Source organism: Callithrix jacchus, chromosome 3 (assembly GCF_049354715.1).
Source record: "Callithrix jacchus isolate 240 chromosome 3, calJac240_pri, whole genome shotgun sequence".
In the NCBI taxonomy this organism is placed as follows: Eukaryota; Metazoa; Chordata; class Mammalia; order Primates; family Cebidae; genus Callithrix; species Callithrix jacchus.
Genome location: NC_133504.1, coordinates 107,686,468 through 107,699,876, shown reverse-complemented (window position 1 = coordinate 107,699,876; position 13,409 = coordinate 107,686,468). Strand labels below are relative to the sequence as shown.

Sequence of the window (13,409 nt, the reverse complement as noted above, 5' to 3'; positions counted from 1 at the left end):
AGACTTAACTGGGAAAGCCTCGTTTCTATCTTCTCCCTAAGTTAACGGACCAGCAGGCTGCCTTCAGCCTGCCGCAATAAAACCTTTTGGCCTTCCAAGAGATTTGAGACTATAATCTATAACTTTCCCTAAATATTTTCTGTAATATTTTGCCAGCCACCCCGAGTGAATTCTAAAAGATACTAGTAGGGAAGAGGGAGTTATATAAGCTTAGGATTAACCATGAAAAGGAAGGTGCCATGGGGAGAAGGGAAGAGAGATTTCTAGGCAGGGAACAGAGAACATTCAATTACTAAATGACAAGTTTGAGAACTGAAGAATGCCAGTGTGGCTGGGACATAGTAGGCAAAGCAAAGAGTGGGGGTGTGAGATGCAATTGTAGTGGTAAGAAGACTGCTTCGTGCCTGAGAATCTGAACAATGTTTTAGGCACAATGGGAAGATAAAGGTTTAACAAACATAGGAGCATATGTAATCTGATGAACATTTTCCATAGATTATCCCTGGCTGCAGAATAAAAAGTAATACTGAGCTTAAAGAGGCTTCAGAATAAAACCAGGTGCAGTGACTCATACCTATAATCCCAGCACTTTGGGAGGCAGAGGTGGGCAGATCACCTGAAGCCAGGAGTTCAAGACCAGTTTGGCCAACGTGACAAAACCCCATATCTACTAAAAATAAAAAAAATTAGCCGGGCATAGTGTCAAGCACCTGAAATCCCAGCTACTTGGGAGCAGAGGCAGGAGAATTTCTTGAACCCTGGATTTAGAGGCTGCATTGAGCTGAGATTCAGCCATTGAACTCCAGCCTGGGCAATAAGAGGAAAACTGTCTCAAAAAAAAAAAAAAAAAAAAAAAACCAAAGGCTTCAGAATATGTGGCATGACTTAGTTACTGAGAACTGCTTTTAGCATTCATTCGGCAATTATTTATAAAACATAGAAATGTGCTACTTTCTAGAAATACAATGGTGGGATAAAAGACAAAATTTCTTGCCTTCTGAAGCTCACTTTTCCAAGCAGAGATTTTCTCCCTTTCTGCATACAGGCATGCGTACACACACACACTCACACACACACATTTGTAAAGATGAATGAATGAAAATAAGCCTCTGAATAACTTCCATAGCTCTTTATTATTTTTTGTCCTTTAAATGCTTATTTCTTTTTTTTTTTCTTTTTTTTTTTTTTTACTTTTTAAATGCTTTTAATTCTCTTCAGGTGGTGAGAGGTTGTTGCGATGGTCAGAGGCTGTGCTGGTGGCCAGGAGCACCTCATGCCTGCCCCACACACCCCTTCCTCCAGGAGATACTTGAAAGGGCCCATGCCCCATCTCGTGTAGAAGAATGTCATCTCCAGGGTCTGCCGTCACCACCTCACCAAGTCTCCCACAGGCACAGAAGGGGTGCTTCCAGCGTCTCCTAGGAGCTGATGACATGTCCGGACCAAGTCTCATGCTTGGTGCCCGGTGCCAGGTGGGTGATGACAACCTCCACAGCCTGCAGCTTCTCATTCTTGGGCGGGATGGAGCACATCTTATAGGTGACCTCGTCGCCTTCCACTGGGACATACTCCCCTTCCACATCAGAGATGTGCAGGAAGATGTCAGGGCCGCCGTCAGCTGGGGTAATGAAGCCATGGCCCTTGGATCGACAGAAACATTTGCAGACTCCTTTGTAGACGGGGCCCTGTGAAGCCCGCACGGTCGCTGAGAAGGTCCTTGTCCGGCGAGTGGGCAGTGGGCTTGGGGACCACGTTGCCCCGCAGAGGGGATGGTGAGCGCTCTCGGGTCCGAGGGGTGTCCAGCAGCCCAGCTGAAGCCTGATGGGTGGGGGGCTGTGGTGGAGGCGGAGGCTCAGATGACATGGCTGACCTTGAGATCCGCTCTGCTCCGCCCGCCGCTTCGCTCTCTAAATGCTTCTTACCATATTTTATTGGCATTATTTAGAATATGTGCACATATATATATACACATGCATTCACACTATATGTACACTAAATTATGAAATTATGCATATATTCTATATGCTATACATTGCTGTGAAATGATAGCAACATAAATAAAAATATAAAATATATTAAAATTTTTTAATGTCATTTTATATTTTTATTTTGCTGGATAATTACTGTTATAAATATCTGCCTTTTTAATTATGGGAAAATATGTCCACCTAAGCATAATTTATTTTAAAATGTAATGTTTAATCAAACATTACAGTCAAAGAAAAAATATTTTAAATGATAACTCATTATTAATTTAGTATACTTGTTATGGGATAATGTATTTATAAAGCAATTAAGAAGTCATGTACCCTGACTATAGATAGGGTGAATAGGGCCACATAGAGGTCAGCTGAACTTAGTGCTGTTCATGAATTTGGTAAGTCATGCTTGCATAGAATTCTATGATAGAATTTGTATTATTTTATAAGAGAGATTTATGATAGTATGCTATGGTTCTGCTCATTTTATAAAAGCAAAACAACTAGTGGAATGCCTGCTTCACTTTAAAAAAGAACACCTTGTTCTAGTTTTTCTTTCCTCTGTATAGACCCTGTCTTTTCTTTTCTTGTCTCTCAAAAGCATAATATTTTTAAATGACTGGAAATTTAGTTAGAATGGCAAGTCCACCTTTCAAAAGGGTTCAGGCAGAGGAATTTGAATGTGCAAAGTCTGGAGACTTTTTCAGCACTGAACAGCCTGAAGACTGTTTTTCAAACAATGGACAGTGTGCTTAGTTGGGGAGTCTTAGCTGATCAGAGTGAAAAATCTACAAGAGAGCAAAATACATGTGGGGAAGAACTCAAACTTATGTCACAGCTTCCACTACTTTGAGCTACAAAAGCAAATAGGAAGTCACTTTAATTCAAGACATTTATCAATGACTTATCATGTGCGAGATTGGACCTTTGGTATCAAAAAGATGAACAAAAGCACAAGTCCCTCCCCATCACCAATTTGCAGAGGAAGGTCTGGTTACTCAAGAGAAGAAATGTGACAAATGCTGCAACAGAGAAGGACTCTTAAGTGTAAGGGATTCAGCTCACTAGAAGAGCTGACTGAAGTTTTCTTCTGATAGAGACTGCAGTAACTCATTTTCCATCCACTTAAAGAAGCTGCGTAAGAAATTATAAAATACTTTAGCTAAGTCTTGGAGATTTTATCAGTGAGTTGTGGGTGACTATGAAATGCTCTCAGGAATGTAATCCAGGGTTGCAATAATCTTGTTAATTAAAAAGCTAGAGCAGGAGATTATCCCAGCTGCCTTCCTTGATTTTTTTTTTCTTGTTTATAAACATGGTGGAATAAACATCAGGCCTATTTTCAGTACTGGCTGAAATATTTTTAATTAAGAAGATATAATACCATCAATATTTTTGAGAACATTATCTTAGCTGTAACATTATTCTGAACACTTTAGTCGTGGTGGCAGCTAAATCTTCAGTTTGGATAACACTTTTTAGTAAGAGCTCTAGGATCCTAGCTACACTGAAAGGACATGAGGCAGGCTGGGGGTCAGTGCCCTCAAGCATCTTAGTTTCTAGGTCCCTGGACTTCTGTTGCTAGGCATTCACTGAGAGAATAATGGCAGGGCCATTGTAAGGGTGGTTTTCTCCCCGCCCTCTTTAAACTTGCCTTTCTCTGCTTCTGAAAATAAGTGAATATTTGGAGACAGCCTACTGAGAAGCCAAGAGGTTTCTGCCTTTTTTGATGCCAGCATTTGGTTATAGCCACAGGCAAAGAATATTAAGGTAAGAGCCACCGACAATTTTTTTAATTAGATAATTTTTTAAATTAATATTTGCTTATTTTTGTAAGATAGAACTTCGCTAATGTTGCTTCAAATGAGATTGCAGGTCTATTTCAAGTATTAATAGTTTAGTCCTTTGTGTAACATACACTATCTTAAAAAAAAAAAGCATTAATTTTCCTTTAAAATGGGCACCTAGAATGCAATAAAGGTATGCAGAGAAAATCTGGCAGAATTTAGCAAGACTCGTGAAAATAGCCTGAAGAAAAACATTTATGTTGAAAACTGTTAGCATGTTATTGTTTATGGCACTTTGATTGACAGACTAAATCCACCACTAAAAATCAACAAGCTGCGTACTCTGAAACTGTCAATCGTTTGGACATGGTACGTTGCTGGTTTTACTTTTACAGATACTCTGATTTCTCTGGGTATAGAAACCCTGGGGGAGGACAATCGGTGCACTTACAAATATAATTGCCTGTCTTTCTTTTGAAACCAAATTCTGGTTTAGCTGTTTTCATGTTTTCTAATGTAGCAAAAATGGACTTCTTTGTGTCAACACTATCTCTAAGAATCTAAATTAAAACATGAAATCAAGTTAAGATGGGGGAAAAGGTTGAGTTTAAGCCCTAAAGCAAAAGGATCTGTCTTAAATGGCAGTTCTGTCCCCTCTCAGCTGCCCTATCTTGGGTGTTTACTTGACTGCTTGTTAAAATGGGGATTCTGAGTCACTATGTCACAAAATTGCTAGAAAAATTTAAAAAGATACTAGAGCTTATATGCCACTTAGTGGAGTGCTTAGCACAAAATCAGTGCACAAAGAGTTATGATTATCTACTATAATTAATTAAAGAAGGAAATCAACATTAATCTGCTCTTCTATTGGAATAAGAAAATTCAGAAAATTTGTAAACTGTCCAAGAAGAATTTATAGAAAAGGTGAGTCGCAAAGAAGGCTCTGTGGTGCTTAGAGTATGAATAACTTTGCCTTGAAGATCAAAGAAATTCAAGGATAGGTGAGTGCAGTCCCTTATCATAAGAGGAGAGAAAACATAAGAGACATTTAAGAATTGATAAAGTATTAAACGAAAGTTGCCAGGAATAATTTAATTAAAAACAGAATTGATAAAGTGTAGCTTTGGTTTCTTGATATAACATCTCTCCTTTTTACCAATATAACACTTTACATTGTATGAAACAGTCCTAGGCAGTGATCCATGTAATCATGGGAAGAAGAATACAGAGGAGAGAACTGAGGCTTGGCAAGATCAAGGGATGTGTCTAAGACCACACCAGCAGTACTTGACAGCAGGGATGTTAAAAAATGGTCTCAGGATCAATCCTAATATTTCTTTCCACACCGCACTGCTTGTAACTCTAAAACAAATGCTAAAGGCTTGGGAGGGAAGAATTCCATAAAAATATGAGAAAAACTATATGCTTTCATAATGTAGATATATGTAATATCTACTGGGATTTGGGAACAGAAGCACTGTTAAATTAATGGTAAGGCATTTGTTGGCTCCTTTAATGCAAATCCACAGAATTCCTTTGCCTGTATTCACTGGAACTTTTTCAGCAGCTAATGTCTTTACTGTTTCCTTAGTTTAACCAGTGATAACACAGTTTGTATACAATAAGCTAAGCAACAAATTAACTGCCAGTGGAGGCAACTTCTTAATTTTATTGGGGCATATGCTAGCATCTAGCTAAGTTTAAATTACAATCTGGCACATACATACTTCAAAACTCAAACTACATTTATAAATTTGAAGCAAATACATTTGTAACACGTTTATTAAATTTAGGACCTGCTTATTCTGAGGCGTTAAAGGACTCCAGCAAAATGTGACTGTTTTCTAGTCATGACATACAAAATCTCCAAAAATTGAGAATTAATATTGTATGTACTTGTTTTGTTAAGAATGATTTCTTCTAACTGTAAAAGCAGGTGTTCTCATTTTGTATGAATTCTAATGTGTGTATAAATTATATAAATGAATTATATGTCTTTTCTTTTTCTTGTAAATGAAGGACTGATAGAATAATATTATTGATACTAATTAAAGAATATTAAAATATTCATTAAAGCTATTTTGTGTGTGCTAAAGCTGCCCATGGTGAATGGAAGATGTCTTTTCTAGTTAGTACTGTTACTACAACTCTGGTATTGGTTCCTCTAGTATTGATTCATGTTTTACCCAGTTAAGTACTGTACACCTGCCTCAATTCATTAATGTATTGTTGCAAGTTGTGTATTGAATCCACTTTGATTGCACTACCTCTAAACTTCTAGTTTAGCCTTTGTGAACTAAACAGTAATGATACAACTAATAAAGGCATCTAGCATAACAACTTATGCATTAACTATTATTGAAAATATTTCTGATGAATGTAAAGTGCTTTCTGGGCTATTTTGTATTTTCACTTTGATTATAACCCTTGTTTCCAATATCTAGTTGTACCTTAATTTTATTACTAATGAAAGTTTGTCAGCAGTGGGGATCTCTGTAAATTTAAGCTAATAATCCTTTCAGAAAGATTACCTTAGTGTCTTGGTGACACTAAGTAGACGTATCACAATCACATTCACTAGAATGACGATACATCTTTAATTTAATTACTGTGATATGGAGTGGTGGATATTGTTGCTTCTTAATTTTATTACCTTAAGTAGGTTTTGTCATGTAAAAAAGAGCATTTGGATTGCTATTCAACTACTTCCTATGAGTTTTTATTGCTGCTGTCTTATTATTAATCCATTTTCCTGTTATAGAAACATTTTCATCAGTATTATTTTATATAACAGTAAATATATAAATACACATAATCTTAAGAAGAATTCTTAACATTTTTTCTTTAATAAAATTAGAAATGATCTTCAAAGCTTTAAATTTATCTTCATTTTTAAAAGAATATTTATAAAGACAGAATAAAGTATAGAAAGTCTACTGACCTCGTTTTAGAAAATTTAAATTTTAGTCTAGCACTTTTAACAGGCTGCAATTTTTCCTCCACTTCATGTCCTAGGCATATTACACCTTTGATAAATTTAAATTCAATTTAAGTTGACTCTCTGTGCTGTAGATAATTGCTGCTGTCCAGAGGAATATATATGTATTGTATTTGGTAAGCAAAAGATTGCATATTTGATTTAAGAAAGACAAATACAATGATAGGAAGAGGGAAACATTCTTTATTTCATTTTCATTAAATTCTTTTCATTCACTTAAAAAAATTAATGTGTCATATATATACAATAAAATGCACAACTGTTAAGTGTTCTGTTTCATGAGTTTTGACAATTGCATCTACTCAGAATCTACAACCAAAAGCAAGATGTAAAATATTTTCATCATCCCAGAAATACTTTTCATGTCCCTTTCCAATCAATATTTCCATTTCCAGAGGAAACTTCTTTCTGATTTCTATAATTGTAAATTGGTATTTCCTGCCCTTGAACTTTATATAAATATACTGTAACATAAGTATTGTTCATCTCAAATCTCTCAGTAATCATATTGACTTTGACATTTATACCTGTTATCGCATGTATCAGTGTTCATTGATTTTCATTGCAGAATATTATTTCATTGTATGAGTGGAATGTTCCATTCTTTGTCTATGTCTTCTTCTCTTGATATTCTCATATATTTGGGCTGTTACGAATATTCTTGAACAAGTCTTTCTATGTACATATTTTTTATTCCCTGTGTAAGTACCTCTCGCAACTTCTTGAGTCATGGATGACATGAATTTTCTACTTTATAATTGCTGCACAATTCTCTAAAGTGGTGGTTCCATTTTATTCTACCTGAGATGTATGAGTTCTGATTGCTTCACTCTACTCCCATCCAACACTCGGTGCTATGAGGCTTTTTAAATTTTAGGTCTTTTTAATGGGTGTGAAATGGTATCTGAGTATAGTATTAATTGCTTTGATTTGCACTGATTACTAAAGATGTCTCTTAGCCACTTGTGTATCTTCCTTTGTGATGTGTCTGTTCAGGGCTCTTGACAATTTATTAAGTGGATTGCTTGTCTTTTCATTCTTTGTTTATATGAATTCATTTTATATTCTGGATGGAGTAATTTGTTCAAATATCTAAATTTCTACTATTTTCCTCCAAGATGTGGCTTACCAATTTGTTTTCAGTTGTGTCTTTGATGAGCTAAACCTTTTAAATTTTGAGGCGATGCAATGTTTCAACTATCTTTAAATGGTTTATGTTTTCTGTAACTATCAAATAAATCTTTATACCAAGACCATGAAGACATTTCCTTATACTTGCATCTAGAAGGTGTGTGGTTTTGTGTTTATATTTAAGTCTATGAAGCATCTCAAATTAATTTTTGGATTTGGAGTGGGTTCGAGGTAAACGTTCATTTTTTTAATTCACATATTTATTTGTTCTAGTATCATTATTTAATAAGATATTTTACTATTGAATGGACTTGGTACCTTTGTCCAAATTGGTATAGATTGATTTTTGTCCTCTCTATTTTGTTCCAGTGCTCTATTTTTTCTATTTTTATACCAATATTACACTATTTTGCTTATTGTAGATTAAGTCTGAACATCAGGTTGTATTAACTATCCATTTTTTTGGAAAATTGTTTGAGTTTTTAGATCTAATGTATTTTCTTATTAATTTTAGCATTGCTTATAAATTTCATCAACAAAAATCTGCTAAGATTAATTAGCATTGCATTGAAGGTATAAATAAACTTGAGAAGGATGGACTTTTTAAAAATATCAAGCTTTCCATTCCTTGAACTTGGCATATTCACTAATTAGGGTGTTTCAAAAACTTCTTGGCAATATCTTGTTTTCATTGCACAAATCTTGCAAAATTTTGTTTATTCCAAGATTTTGAAGGATTTTTGATGCTGTTAAAAATGGAACTTTAATAAATTCCTATTCCCATTGCTTGTGGCTAGCATATGAACCATGATTAATTTATGTATATTAATCTTTTATCATGTGAACTTGCCTAAATTTACTAATTGTGAATTCTTTTTCTTTTCTTTCCTTTTTATAGAGACAGGTCTTGATGTGTTGTCAAAGGTGGTGTGCCTTGGCTATTCACAGGTACAATCAGAGCAGTGCAGCCTAGAACTCCTGGGCTAAAGTGACCCTCCAGCCTCAGCCTCTTGAGTAGCTGGGACTACAGGAGTGTACCACCACACCTGCTTTAAAATCTTTGAGGATTACATAGAATTTTTATGTACACAGGCAAGTCATTTAAATATAAAATAGCACTTTGCATTTTTCTTTCCAGTCATCCTGCTTCTAATTTCTTTTATTTTTTATTGCATCAGCTAGGATTTTCAAGGCAATAGTGAACAGAAGTTGTGAGAGCAAATATTTTAGTTTTTTCTTTTTATATTATGGAAAAAGCATTTGAAGTTTCATAGTTAATAAAGATGTTAGCTATAGATTATAGATGCCTTGTATTACTAGTATGTAGATAGATTTCAATATGAACTAGTGTTTAATTTTGTCAAATGTTTTTACAGTATCTATTTAGATGTATATACCTACTTTTCCTTCCTTCCTTCCTTCCTTTTTCTCTTTCTCTTTCTGTCTCTGTCTCTTTCTTCTCTTTCTCTCTTTCCTTCATTCATTCTAATATGGCAAATAGCATTGCCTGACTTCTGAATGTAAATCAACTTTAATTTCTTTGAATAATCCCTGTGGATTTATTTGAATTATCTCTGTGGGGAAAAATATATATATATATATACATATACTGTAGAAACATTTGACAAAATTAAACACTAGTTCATATTGAAACTATCTGCATACTAGTAATAGAAGGTATGATATATTAGTTTTTTACATAGTGCTATCATTTGATTTAACACTTTTTCTTTTATGTCTATAAAATATATTGGTCTGAAGTTTTGTTTTTCTTGAAATATTTTTTGTTATATTTAGTATTAGGTTTTTATGAGCTCATGAATGGGGTTGGGATGTGGTGCCTTTTTCATTTTTGAAAAGAATTTATGAAGATTTGTATTATTTCTTCTTCAAATGTTTAATAGAATTTACTAGCAAAGCCATTTGGACCTGGAGCTTTACTTGTGGGAAAGTTTTTATTATAAATGGAAATTTTTAGTTTTCTAAATGTCTCTTTCCATCAGTTTTATTAAGTTTTTTAAAGAAATATTTTCATCTAAGTTGCCAGATATATTGTTATAAATTGTTGATAATGTGTCCTTACTATTCTTGCAATGTGTGTGGGCTCTTTGTAATGACTCTACTTTTATTTTTGAACATTTATAATCTCTTCTTGCTTATTTTTATTGATTAGTCTTGCTAAAGTTTGATTAATTAAATTAATTTTTACAAAAAAACACAACTTCGAAAATTAGTTTTCTCTCTTCTTTGCCCATTTTCTCTTTCATTAATTTCTGCTTTTATTTCCACTATTCCCTCCTTCTACTAACTTTGGGATAATTTTGATCTTTTTTATCTATTACTTAAAATGGAAGCATACCTCAATAATTTCATCCCTTTGTTCTTCTTTTTCTTCTACTTTTTTTTTTTTTTTGGCAGAGTCTTGCTCTGTTGCCCAAGCTGGAGTGCAGTAGCACAATCCTGGCTTGCTGCAATTTCCACCCATTGGGTTCAAGCAATTCTCATGTCTCAACCTCCTGAGTAGCTGGGACTACAGGTACACTTCACCATGCCTGGCTAAATTTTTTTTTTTTTTTTTTTTTTTTTTTGTATTTTCGTAGAGACAGGATTTCGCCACATTGTGCCCCAGGCTGGTCTCAAATTCTTGAGCTCAGACAATTCACCTGCCTCAGATTCCCAAAGTGCTAGGATTAAAGGCATGAATCACCATGTCCAGACTTTTTCTTTTTTAATATAGGTATTTCAAGGGATAAAATTGCACAAAATTTGATATGTTTTGATTATTCAGTTACACATATTTAAAACACTCCTCTTACTACTGCTTTGACTGAGGATTATTTAGAAGTATATTGTTTCATTTAAAATATTTGGGGTTTTTTAACAGCTTACTTTTATTTATTTGTAACTTTATACTTCTGCATTTATAGAATATTCTCTTTATGATTTTTATGCTTTAAAACTTACTGAGAGATAGTTCATGACCCAAAACATATTTTATATCAATGATGGGTCTGTGTACATTTACAAAGTATGTGATCTGTAGTTGTTGGATGTTCCTTTTTTTTTTTTTAGACGGAGTTTCACTCTGGTTACCCAGGCTGGAGTGCAATGGCGCGATCTCGGCTCACCGCAACCTCCACCTCCTGGGTTCAGGCAATTCTCCTGCCTCAGCCTCCTGAGTTGCTGGGATTACAGGCACGTGCCACCATGCCCAGCTAAATTTTGTATTTTTAGTAGAGACGGGGTTTCACCATGTTGACCAGGATGGTCTCGATCTGTTGACCTCGTGATCCACCTGCCTCGGCCTTTCAAAGTGCTGGGATTACAGGCGTGAGCCACAGCGCCAGGCCCTGTTGGATGTTCTATGAATATCAATTAGGTCCAATTGTTTAATGATTTTGTTCAAATCTTCTACATCACTACTGATTGTGTGTATACTTGTCTACTAAAGGAAGGATGTTAATATCTCTGACTATGATAATAGATTTACCCATTTCTCCCTCTAATTCTCTCTATTTTGGTTTCATGATTTTTTTTTTTTAATTTTTTATTAGATTTTAGGTTTTGGGGTACATGAGCAGAGCATGTAAGACAGTTGCGTAGGAACACACATGGCAGTGTGCTTTTCTTTCCTTCTCCCCTTCACCCACATTTGGCATTTCTCCCCAGGCTATCTCTCCCCACCTCCCCCTCCCACGGGCCCTCCCCTTTTCCCCCCAATAGACCCCAGTGTTTAGTACTCCCCTTTCTGTGTCCATGTGTTCTCATTTTTCATCACCCGCCTATGAGTGAGAATATGCGGTGTTTCATTTTCTGTTCTTGTGTCAGTTTGCAGAGGATGACGTTCTCCAGATTCATCCATGTCCCTACAAACGACACAAACTCATCATTTCTGATTGCTGCATAGTATTCCATGGTGTATATGTGCCACATTTTTCCAATCCATTCAATTATCAATGGGCATTTGGGTTGATTCCAGGTCTTTGCTATTGTAAACAGTGCTGCAATGAACATTCGTGTACATGTGTCCTTATAGTAGAACGATTTATAGTCTTTTGGATATATACCCAGTAATGGGATTGCTGGGTCAAATGGAATTTCTATTTCTAAGGCCTTGAGGAATCGCCACACTGTCCTCCACAATGGTTGAAGTAATTTACACTCCCACCAACAGTGTAAAAGTGTTCCTTTTTCTCCACATCCTCTCCAGCATCTGCTGTCTCCAGATTTTTTAATGATCGCCATTCTAACTGGCATGAGATGGTATCTCAATGTGGTTTTGATTTGCATCTCTCTGATGACCAGTGACGATGAGCATTTTTTCATATGATTGTTGGCCTCATATATGTCTTCTTCCGTAAAGTGTCTGTTCATATCCTTTGCCCAATTTTGAATGGGCTTGTTTGTTTTTTTCCTGTAAATCTGTTTGAGTTCTTTCTAAATTCTGGATATCAGCCCTTTGTCAGATGGGTAAACTGCAAAAATTTTTTCCCATTCTGTTGGTTGCTGATCCACTCTAGTGACTGTTTCTTTTGCCGTGCAGAAGCTGTGGAGTTTCATTAGGTCCCATTTGTCTATTTTGGCTTCTGTTGTCAATGCTTTTGGTGTTTTGTTCATGAAGTCCTTGCCTACTCCTATGTCCTGGATGGTTTTGCCTACATTTCCTTCTAGGGTTTTTATGGTGCCAGGTCTTCTGTTTAAGTCTTTAATCCATCTGGAGTTAATTTTAGTGTAAGGTGTCAGGAAGGGGTCCAGTTTTTGCTTTCTGCACATGGCTAGCTAGTTTTCCCAACACCATTTGTTGAACAGGGAATCCTTTCCCCCTTGCTTATTTTTGTCAGGTTTATCAAAGATTGTATAGTTGTAGATATGTTGTGTTGCCTCCGGTGTCTCTGTTCTGTTCCATTGGTCTATATCTCTGTTTTGGTACCACTACCATGCTGTTTTGATTACTGTAGCCTTGTAGTATAGTTTGAAATCCGGTAGTGTGATGCCCCCCACTGTGTTCTTTTTGCTTAGAATTGACTTGGCTATGCGGGCTCTCTTTTGGTTCCATATGAAGTTCATGGTGGTTTTTTCCAGTTCTGTGAAGAAAGTCAATGGTAGCTTGATGGGGATAGCGTTGATTCTGTAAATTACTTTGGGCAGTATAGCCATTTTCACGATATTAATTCTTCCTAACCATGAACATGGAATGTTCCCCATCTGTTTGTGTCCTCTCTGATTTCGTTGAGCAGTGGTTTGTAGTTCTCCTTGAAGAGGTCCATTACGTTCCTTGTGAGTTGTATTCCAAGGCATTTTATCCTTTTTGTAGCAATTGTGAATGGCAGTTCGTTCTTGATTTGGCTTTCTTTAAGTCTGTTATTGGTGTAGACGAATGCTTGTGATTTTTGCACATTGATTTTATATCCTGAGACTTTGCTGAAGTTGCTTATCAGTTTCAGGAGTTTTTGGGCTGAGGCGATGGGGTCTTCTAGGTATACTATCATGTCGTCTGCAAATAGAGACAATTTG

The 13,409-nt window shown here is 35.7% G+C and overlaps 1 pseudogene across 1 annotated transcript; it reads right to left on the bottom strand.

The window, feature by feature from the left end:
* Positions 1–1,168: 1,168 nt before the first annotated feature.
* LOC144581943 (calcium-regulated heat-stable protein 1 pseudogene) lies at positions 1,169–1,908 on the bottom strand (annotated as a pseudogene). The gene has a single exon (XR_013533432.1). The product of XR_013533432.1 is annotated as a calcium-regulated heat-stable protein 1 pseudogene (transcript).
* Between the last annotated feature and the right edge of the window lie 11,501 nt (positions 1,909–13,409).